This window comes from Zea mays, chromosome 10 (genome assembly GCF_902167145.1).
Source record: "Zea mays cultivar B73 chromosome 10, Zm-B73-REFERENCE-NAM-5.0, whole genome shotgun sequence".
Lineage (NCBI taxonomy): Eukaryota > Viridiplantae > Streptophyta > Magnoliopsida > Poales > Poaceae > Zea > Zea mays.
Window position 1 is genome coordinate 20,864,028 of NC_050105.1, and position 9,354 is coordinate 20,873,381.

The 9,354-nt window shown below is 44.4% G+C and overlaps 1 long non-coding RNA gene across 2 annotated transcripts; it reads left to right on the top strand.

The window, feature by feature from the left end:
- The first annotated feature begins 1,279 nt into the window (after positions 1-1,279).
- LOC109943045 (uncharacterized) lies at positions 1,280-3,714 on the top strand. 2 transcript variants are annotated; one of them, XR_002265655.2, is made up of 3 exons: positions 1,280-2,647; positions 2,755-2,964; positions 3,488-3,714. It is a non-coding gene; the product is annotated as an uncharacterized lncRNA (long non-coding RNA). The 2 variants fall into 2 exon arrangements; XR_002265654.1 differs by lacking the exon at positions 3,488-3,714 and having other exon boundaries at positions 2,755-3,152.
- Positions 3,715-9,354: the final 5,640 nt, after the last annotated feature.

Sequence of the window (9,354 nt, forward strand, 5' to 3'; positions counted from 1 at the left end):
CCGTCTCGTGTGTTATGAACTTACCGTGACAACTTGTTGGTAAACCTCTTTCTATGTGTTTTACCCAAGAGGTTGCAGCTGATTCTGTTTGGGTAAAGTCGCATATCTACTGATCGCTCAACAGACTCAGATAGTACAGTGTCATCAGAAAAGGCAAACTGCACATATGGAACCTTATGTGTTCCCATGGTAGACATCATCTCTACTGATGGACATCTCTAAATTAGCTTGTGGCGATACATGTTATATCCACTAGAGAAACCCTATCCTGAGAACCTTATGTGTTCCCATGGTAGACATCATCTCTACTGATGGACATCTCTAAATTAGCTTGTGGCGATACATGTTATATCCACTAGAGAAACCCTATCCTGAGACACTCGCCTTTGCTTGGAACTGCCTTATGATTGCCGCTGATATGGACATGAGTTACATTATTCTCTACTCTTAGAAGTCTTTCGTTCCGAATCTCGGGACGAGATTCTTTTAGGGGGGATTGTAACACCCTAGGTGTTTATCGTCTGCTCGACCACGAGTGCGGACTTTAACACGTGATAGCGGTGGATAAAACGGATGCTAAATTTTAATCATCTCGCAAAAGTTCGAGTTTGGTGCCGTTTTCATTTCGATAATCTAAGCAATTAAAAAGGGTTCGAGAAACTTTTGGATTATCGAATCTTCGTTTGCTGGCGAATTTTGAACTGTTTGGATCACGCGCGTAAGTGAATTCGAAAACTAGAATACTTCTGATTTTATGTAAAAATTGGAGCCCCGCGCTATCCGAAAAAGAACAATGCGCACAGCTTCTCGCCCACATGTGCGATGCGAGACGTCGCTTCCGGAAAGGATCGCACTCTCGCTGCCGCATCGATATCGCGCATTTATTTCACGATATGTCGAGTCTTGTGTCCGTTCAAAATTATTAGATTAAGAGAATACGGATTCAGAAGCTCGACCGACTTGGATGATTTTTATCCTGGGCAAATTAATTTGAACTCGATGACTAAAATGTTCAGGGCAAAATAATTCGAATCGCGCGAAATCTTGCGCGAGGTTATGATCCAATTTATCCTTCAGCATGCTGTTTTGGCGACAAAAACGAGTGTACATTAGCGGATCTTATTTCGGCTAATTTCGATCGAATCACGCAGAGCAGATTATCGAAGTCGAAATCAGTTTTATTCGGGCTGTCGTTTCTCACCCGGATCCAAATCTTCGGATATAAGCAATTGGTAAATAATTTGGTTCGCTAAATCCGGAGAATGAAATGTGTATTCGTGTAGCGTGTCGATCCAGTATACATCGCTAAAAAATCGTAATCTAAAATATCTGTGAATTTCTTAAAAATGAAAGAAGAGAAATAAAAAAAATCCACGGATCCTATCCTATTCCCCCGCCGCCTCTCCTTCAGATTTTTCCAGCCGCTTTCTCTCTCCCTGATTTTTCTACCACCGCGCGCAGTTATTTTCCTTATCTTCTTCTTCAGTCGTGTCTCTCTCTTCATTTATCTCCTCCGCTTGGGATATTTCCTGCCTTGCCGGCTTGCCGCCGGTCTTATCTCCCACGGCAGCTGAGCACGTCGAGCTGCCTGGTTGTTTCTGTCCGCCATGGTCCGCCCAGCCGAGGTCTCGCCCAGCTCGCCTGGCCGCTGCGCAGCCCCCTCGGCTTCATCTCCCTCCTTCTGCCCTCTGCCGGCGCTCCAACTTTCCTCCCATGGCGCGCCCAGCTCCCTCTGCTCGGTGCTCTCTCGCCCATGGCACGCAGCCGCGTATTCTCGCTCGGCCTCCAGCTCCGGCGCCCGGCTGAGTTCCCTGGCGCGCGCCCCTGTTCTTCGTTCCCACGCGCGCATCTCTCCTGGCCGCCGAGCTCCCTTTCCTGTGGTGGCTGTCTTCCTCTGAGCTCGCCCCCGACCTCTGCTCCTTCCTCGCCGTAGAGTTTCCTTGCCGTGCCCCTGCTCCTCTCTTCTCTGCGCGCGCTTCTCCTTGCTGCGCGCATCGGTCTCCAGCTCGCGGAGCTCCCTAGCTCGCTCCCTCAGCTCGCCGGCGCTCCTCCCTGTTTCAGCTCGGTGCCCAGCCCCAGCTCCCGGCTCCAGCTCGTCCGCGTCGTCTGGCGCAGTGCTTGCCCCAGCGCCATCAGTCTTCTATCCAGCTTCAACCCCACCGTCGGTCTCTAGTTCGTCATGGCGCTGAATTTCTTCCTCGTGTCATCCCTGCTCCTCGCGCGTTGGGCACCGGGAGACTCTCCCTGCTTGGTCTGGCGTGGGCTGTAGCTGCATGACAAAAGCGCCCCTGTTTTCTGCTCGCCAACCATGCTCGCTTTACGTCCACCTCGTCGTGTGTCGTCGTGGGCTCATCGGCAACTCTGGCCAACTAACAGTACCAGCCTCCCTGGCGTTCGTCTCTTCGTCGCGCCTGTATAGCCCCAGTTGCGACACCATGCACTCTTCTGGTTGTTGACGTCGTTCCTCGCATCCCGCCTATTCGATGAAACGCCCAAATCCATAGACTGTCGACGCACTGCTGCCATACGCGGTTGTCTCCGTCACTTGCGTCAGCTCGCCAGACCTGCAGCTCTATACGTCACCCTCTTGTATCGTCGTCGAGCTCGTCGAACCCCTTCCTTCCCTGCTCGACCTCGACGAACCCCGGTGAGGACCCGCTGTCTCCTTATGATTATTTTTCGTTAGTATTTGTACCCGGCGTCGATTTATTCGATGCTAATCAATTGTATGTTTATGTGTGCTTGTGAGGATAGAATCCCGGATGTTACGAAAACGCAAGCGAAGTTCGGGTGACGCTTGTGTGTCCGATAGAAAGATCGAAGTCAAAACAATTGATGTGTTCGCGCCGACAAAAGAATCCCAAGATGATGTGGAGAAACAAGCCCCAGGTCGATGCCCCCAAGTGCTCGGCAAAAGGCCTGAACAAGGATCATCGTCGTTTATTCGGATTGCTAGTCGATATGGTAATCGTACTCTGATTCGCTATTCTAGTTAATTAATTTGATAGATGGAGGAGAAGAATATGTTAATAGAATTGTAGGCATGGTTGATTCGATTAAAAATATTCTATCTGCTAGGTCATAGAATAATGTGATGTTCATGTATTTGGCATGATATGCAAATTAATCTGGATAAATAGTTTAGAAAGTTAGTTAATATGCTCCCTTACTCTAAATTGTCGGTATTCAAAAATAGTGAATAAAAATGTGACGAGTAATTTGATATTGGGTGTTTTGACAAAAGACTTGTGCTTAGCTTATTATTACTTAATGTTTGAAGTAGATGTGATTACGCTAGAAAAATGTGATAATTGGGTGTAGTCGTATATCGGTATCTAGTGTTTATGTATTCTAGTTTGTGATGCCTGACCATAAGTATTAATCCTTTTTGGTATAGCAATAATTAGTTATGTACTATTTCTTGGTATTCATACATGTGCATAATGCATTTCATTTATGTACGATAATTAATCTCGTGATGCGGAAGACGAGCCAAGTTGACCTCAAGATGGTGTAAGGAGTGGTCTTCTTCGCACAACGATATCGTCAGTCGGACGAACCTGAAGATGGATAAACTAAACGAGTGCCAAGACAAAGGATGCTCGCCAAGTGGTCACCACTTAACCAACAGTAACCTAGTGTTATCCAGGCAAGCCCCGGTGCATTTGCCACCTCCTTGTTGTTTTACTAGTCGGTTGCCTGTGCGTTGCGACGGCTTACAACAATACCCACGTAAACTATCAATCAAAAAAATTCAAGATTTTTTATTGATTGTCTTAGCTCTCTGTATAATATTTTTTTGATTTGGCTAACTGATGTTATTGTTTACTCCATGCAATATGTCTTGGTACAATACGGCCAATGAAGTGAGCTATTAGAATAGAGTTCACAACGACTGACTGAACGAACAGATATTATAAAATAACATAATTTCACCATACAGAGACCAAATAAGAGAAAGTTTGTGAGCTCAAGTTTCTAAAATAAGTCACATGAAGTCAAACTTACAAAAAAGATAGATCAAAATATAGAGTCATTGCTAAAGTTATGCATCAATAAAACTGGTGCGCTCCATATAAATTATGCTACTTCGTAGGAATTACTAACATTTAAAACCAACAAACAACCTTTCATTTTACTGTTAGTGTGACAAATCATTGTTGCTCCATCCAATTCAGCAACCTCAAACACCACGGAGTCCATTGCGCCACTGTGGTCTCAGAAACGACCTAATGCTTGCAAGAGCCAAGAACGCCATATCGTGCTTGGGCTGTAGCCTCGGCCCGTAGTGCTGGCTCGGCCCGACACCATTATATTTTTTTAAATTTTACAAAAACGTATATACATATATAAAATTTATATTCAATATTAAAAACATTTGAGCATGATGTTCTAATGGTTAGACAGCTTCACCCAGTGTCTTCTGCCCTTCTTCTATCAGGGCATGAGTTCAAACCCCACATCCCGCACCGTTTTTTAACATTTTATGTTGAATCAATCGGGCTAACGGGCTGGCCCGGCACAGTCATCAGGCCGGCATGACGTGCCTGAGTCATATTGTGGCCCGTGTGCATCTGGTCCGTGTCGGGCCGCCGTTTGGCCATCTATAGGCGTGCAAAATAGTTGTGAGGGGTTATTTGTAAAAAGATGACGCGTGACGACCGTTTCAACTGGTGCTTTAAGTATGGTATAGAAGATCTTTATCACCTTATATGATGCATTAGGTGATAGGAGTTGTGTGCCAAACAATTGATGCATTTCCCTCCTTGGAAAATTGATTACCCTTCCTTGATACCCTTTTATGAAAATAATTTTATGATGCTTAGCCTTACTCTAGAAAAACAAAAGGTTTTGTTTTAAAACAAAAGTTATGCTTCACAGTGGATGAGAATTTTTACAAAAGAAAATACTTATGATGATGAATCCGTCAAAGGCCTCGATGGGTTCAACATCGGAAAAGATGTACCTCTGCCAAGTACCAAACTTTGGGGTTTAAATGATTAAAACGAGACCGGGCGGGTGACTTGCACAAGAAGAGAGTCTCGGTGTAGTGTCTCCGTCTGAGTCGATTAAGTACCGTCTCGATGTAGGCTTGATGATTGAGGACCTTTTAACTGGCCACATGCCTCATCATGGGTAAGCTTTGCCTCGGGCAGACTAATACCAGAAAGGCCAACACGCAATGAGAGTGGAGAGATGACGAGAGTAGCGTGTACCCTCCGTGGCAAGAGTCTGGACGGTGGTGTATATGTGCTCTCGGTTGGCGTGAACCCGGTCTGGTCTTAAGAAACCCGGTGGCGAGTTGACATATGCAAGGTTTAAGTGCTACATATATCGTGTGGTTGGAGATCCCCAGCTGGGTATTAATCGATTCGGATCGTCGTTACTTCTCGGATATGAAGACTTGGTCACTGCCCTACACGTAGCAATCCAGTAAAGTAAAAGGGATGAGAAAAAGATGGCTAGTATAGGCCAAGTGCTTGAACTAGGGTAGAAAGAACTCTAGATGCAGGTAAATTTACTTAACCTGACAAGTAAAAATGGATTTTTAAGGATCCACTCATAGTAAGCTTTTCTGCAAACAGAGTCTTTGATTCTTGATAAGCCTTACCTTGAATCCCTTTTTAAAACCAGCAAACCCTTGAGAGTCTTTTCTTTAGTCGGGTAAGTCTTGCTGAGTACTTGTGTACTTAGGGTTTTATTCCCATTGTTGCTACAGGTTACGAGTCACTTGATTGTGATTGGTGTTAAGCGCCGGTGGGCACGGCCTTCTATAAGTCTAAGTACTTCTTCTATACTTCTTATTGAGGATGGTCACTTAAGCTAGCATATATTTCAAAACTATAAATATTTTATAACAGTTCAAAGTTATTTCTTTGAATCACTTTTGTAATCACTCCGATCATGTACAATGTTAACTTGATGTCACTTGTAAAATTTGGTAATAAGATTTTCGCTGCAAATTGTTGGTGTGTGATTTGTGTTTACTTAATCTTGCGGTCCTGGTTGTAAATGGTTTATCCGAGGTCCTTGGGGCACTCGGACAGATCATGTTAAGTTATCTGGTGCACATGCATAGCCGTCTGAGATCTTTAAGACAAGTGTTGGGGAATTGTTCTCAAATGCTAAGAATTAAGAACAAGGCAACATAAAAAGTGTTAAATGTTAAAGTCCTTCGTCCTTCAAGACATTATGTCCCTTCGGATATAATGAATTCCGGACGAAGGTTATGAAGGAAAAGACCTTCGTGACCTTGATAAATAATAAAGAAGAATACATGTATGAAATACAAATAATAACACAGATATTATCATCAACTTATTTTAATTTGCATTATCAAATTCATAATGACAGATTATAAATGTACCTTCGGATTGACGAAAAGTAAAGGTACAGGCGTAATGCGAAAAGCGAATGCCAAGTCAGCGTGAACAGTACGGGAGTACTGTTCATCTATTTATAGGCACGGGACGCAGCCCGTGTAGAATTACATTAATGCCCTTTACATTCATCAATAATTATATAGTAATTCTTCGAGGTCTAATTTGGCTTTTCATCTTTAAGTCGGTTCCCCTTTTCTGCTGTCATGCCGATGCTTTTCTGCGCATAGCTTCGTGATCATCTTATCCTTCGTCATGATCGTCTTCCGTCCTACTCAAGCCTCGTCTTGACCATACTCTTGTATACTCGTGACCCGATTCCGAAGATACCTGTTCACACATTTCACTTGGAAAACATTGGCAAATCATGTTTTTGAGGACCTTCGGAAGCCGAAGGCCCCCAACAGTAGCCCCTCGCAATATTAATTTGCTGGAATGATAAATTCATATTGCGACATGGACGAAGGCTTTAAGCCGAAGGTCTGAAAAAACACCTTCCCTTTGCTAGAATAGCAACAGTTTTTGACAAGCGGGACCCTCCAGTTTTCAACGCACTAGGTGTATAAATAAGAGCTCACCACGAGTTTATTTGGCACGCTCTCTTGCCATCTGCTTTTACTCACCCAACCTTTAGCCTGGCGCAACAACACTTGCTTAGCTTTTTAAATTTTTAAGCTTCGGTTTCGAGAGCACTTTCTCAGCGTTTGCAAAGATGTCTGAAGATAAGAAAGCTGTTGCTGAATCAAAGCTGAGCCTTTCTGAGGAGATGCATCTCGGCTTCCTTCAGTCAATAGCAAAGACCAATACAGAGAAGATCACTAGGGAGACCTTGGAGGGTTTATCTGAAGATACTGGTGACAGTGACAGTTATGATGTAGAAAGTGGGGGTGAAGACTCCGAAGATCGACCGTGGCGACCAAGTCACACAGTCTTCGGAAAATCGAGCATTAAACAGAGTCATCTTGATACCATGAAGGGAAGGAATTTTTGAGACATGTCTATTGTGAGGGCAGATGATGGGGAGAAGACTGTGCCTACTCCCGAAGAGAATGAAGTAGTAATCTTCCGAAGCTTCTTGAAGGCTGGACTGCGATTTCCCTTGAGCAATTTTGTCGCGGAAGTACTGAAGATGTTTGAAGTCTACCTTCACCAACTTACTCCCGAATCAATCATAAGAATGGGCATTTTCGTCTAGGCCGTGAGGAGCCAAGGTTTGGAACCAAATGCGAAAAGTTTCTGCAATATACATGAGTTATTGTACGAGACGAAACCTTGGGGTAAAGAGCAGTATCACAACAATTTTGGTTGCTACAGCTTCGGCGCCCGAACTGGGTCAAGCTGTCCCGTGCCAACCTTTCGGAAAAGATGGCCCGGCAACTGGATGACAGAATGGTTTTATGTGAAGAATGATTTAAAAACTCGGGAAGATATTAAAGGTATCATAATGCGCCCTATTTGGCAACGCTTCGGCCTTCGGAGGCCGAAGGTGGAGATGGATGAAACAGCCGAAGAATGCCAAAGAGCCTTCGGCGCAGTGTGCTCTTTCATTGGGACAAGGGATTTAATGCAAGAACACATTGCCTTTAGAGTATGGCCACTTGCAGATAACTGGGAAATGCCAAAGGAAACCGTTAAGGAACCTGACGAAGGTGGACTAGTCAGGCTAAAATACACATTCAAGTACGGAGATAAGTTCGTTGAGCCAGATGATGACTGGTTGAAAAGTATTGAGGCCATAAGCGATGAATTGCTTGGATTATACTCAAAAGCCGAAGACACTGCACTGTCAGCAGCCTTCGGAGGCCGAAAGAAGAAGAGACTCAATCGAGTATTTGATGCAATTGGGTTTGTCTACCCTGACTATCGCTATCCAACACGGGGTCAAAAAAGAAAGAATACACCTTCTGCGAAGGAAGTTGCTTCGGCCGCTCCTATCGAGCCGGCGCCGAAGAGGAAAAGGGTCAAGGTTCTCACACACCGGCCACATTATATTGAACTGGCCACAGTGCCTGAATATGTCGGTGAAACCTCTGCGGCCACCGAAGCCAAGGAGGCTACTCTCCTACCGAATGTTGAAGAGCCAATTATAATACCGGAAATGAAGAAAATAGAAGAACCGGAGGCTACGAAAACAAGGACACATGAAATTTTAAGTCCTTCAGCAAAAATTGAGGCAGCAAGAAGCCAAAAGGGTCCAGCAGTGACCCCCAAAAGAAAAAGGATGGTTAATGTGCTGGATGTTTTGGAGACAATTAAGTCTTCAAGCATGACTCCGAAGAAAATTGCTGAAACTTCCGAAGTGCACACTGAAGCCTTTGCTGCCGAAGCTTCAAAGAACCAGGCAGAAACTGAAGCTGGGACTTCAGAGCCCACCAAGGTGAAATCCTTGGAAGCTGAAGAAACAGAAATATCAGAGCCAATTTTGGTTGAAGAAACTGGTGCTGCCGCCTCCGAAGCATCCTCCAAAGCCCTTGATTATATTGTACGACATGTTTCGGGAAAAAGATTATCTAAAGAAGAAATTTTTGAAGCTAATCACTATGCCCGAGAACTGAAGTATCCAAAGGGGGCCTTAGTATTCAATGGCACATGTAGGAAACGGGTGACGCCTAAGAGGGGGGGTGAATTAGGACTTCTAAAACTTTCGCTAAACTAGGCCACAATTAAATCCCTAGAGCAAAACCTATGCAAATAAACAAACTAGAATGTGCAAACTAGGTTTTGTCTAAGTGTTGCTATCTCTACCGCAAAGGCTAAGTTTCAATCTACACTATATAAGTATGAATACACGATTGAAACTTAAATGCTTAATATAAATGCGGAATATTAAAGAGCAAAGTAGAGATGCAAACTCTCGTGGATGACGCCGGTATTTTTACCGAGGTATCCGGAACCACGCAAGGTTCCGACTAATCCTCGTTGGTGCCCCTACGCAAAGGGAAGCCCACACGAGGGCCAAGCACCTTCGGTCGAG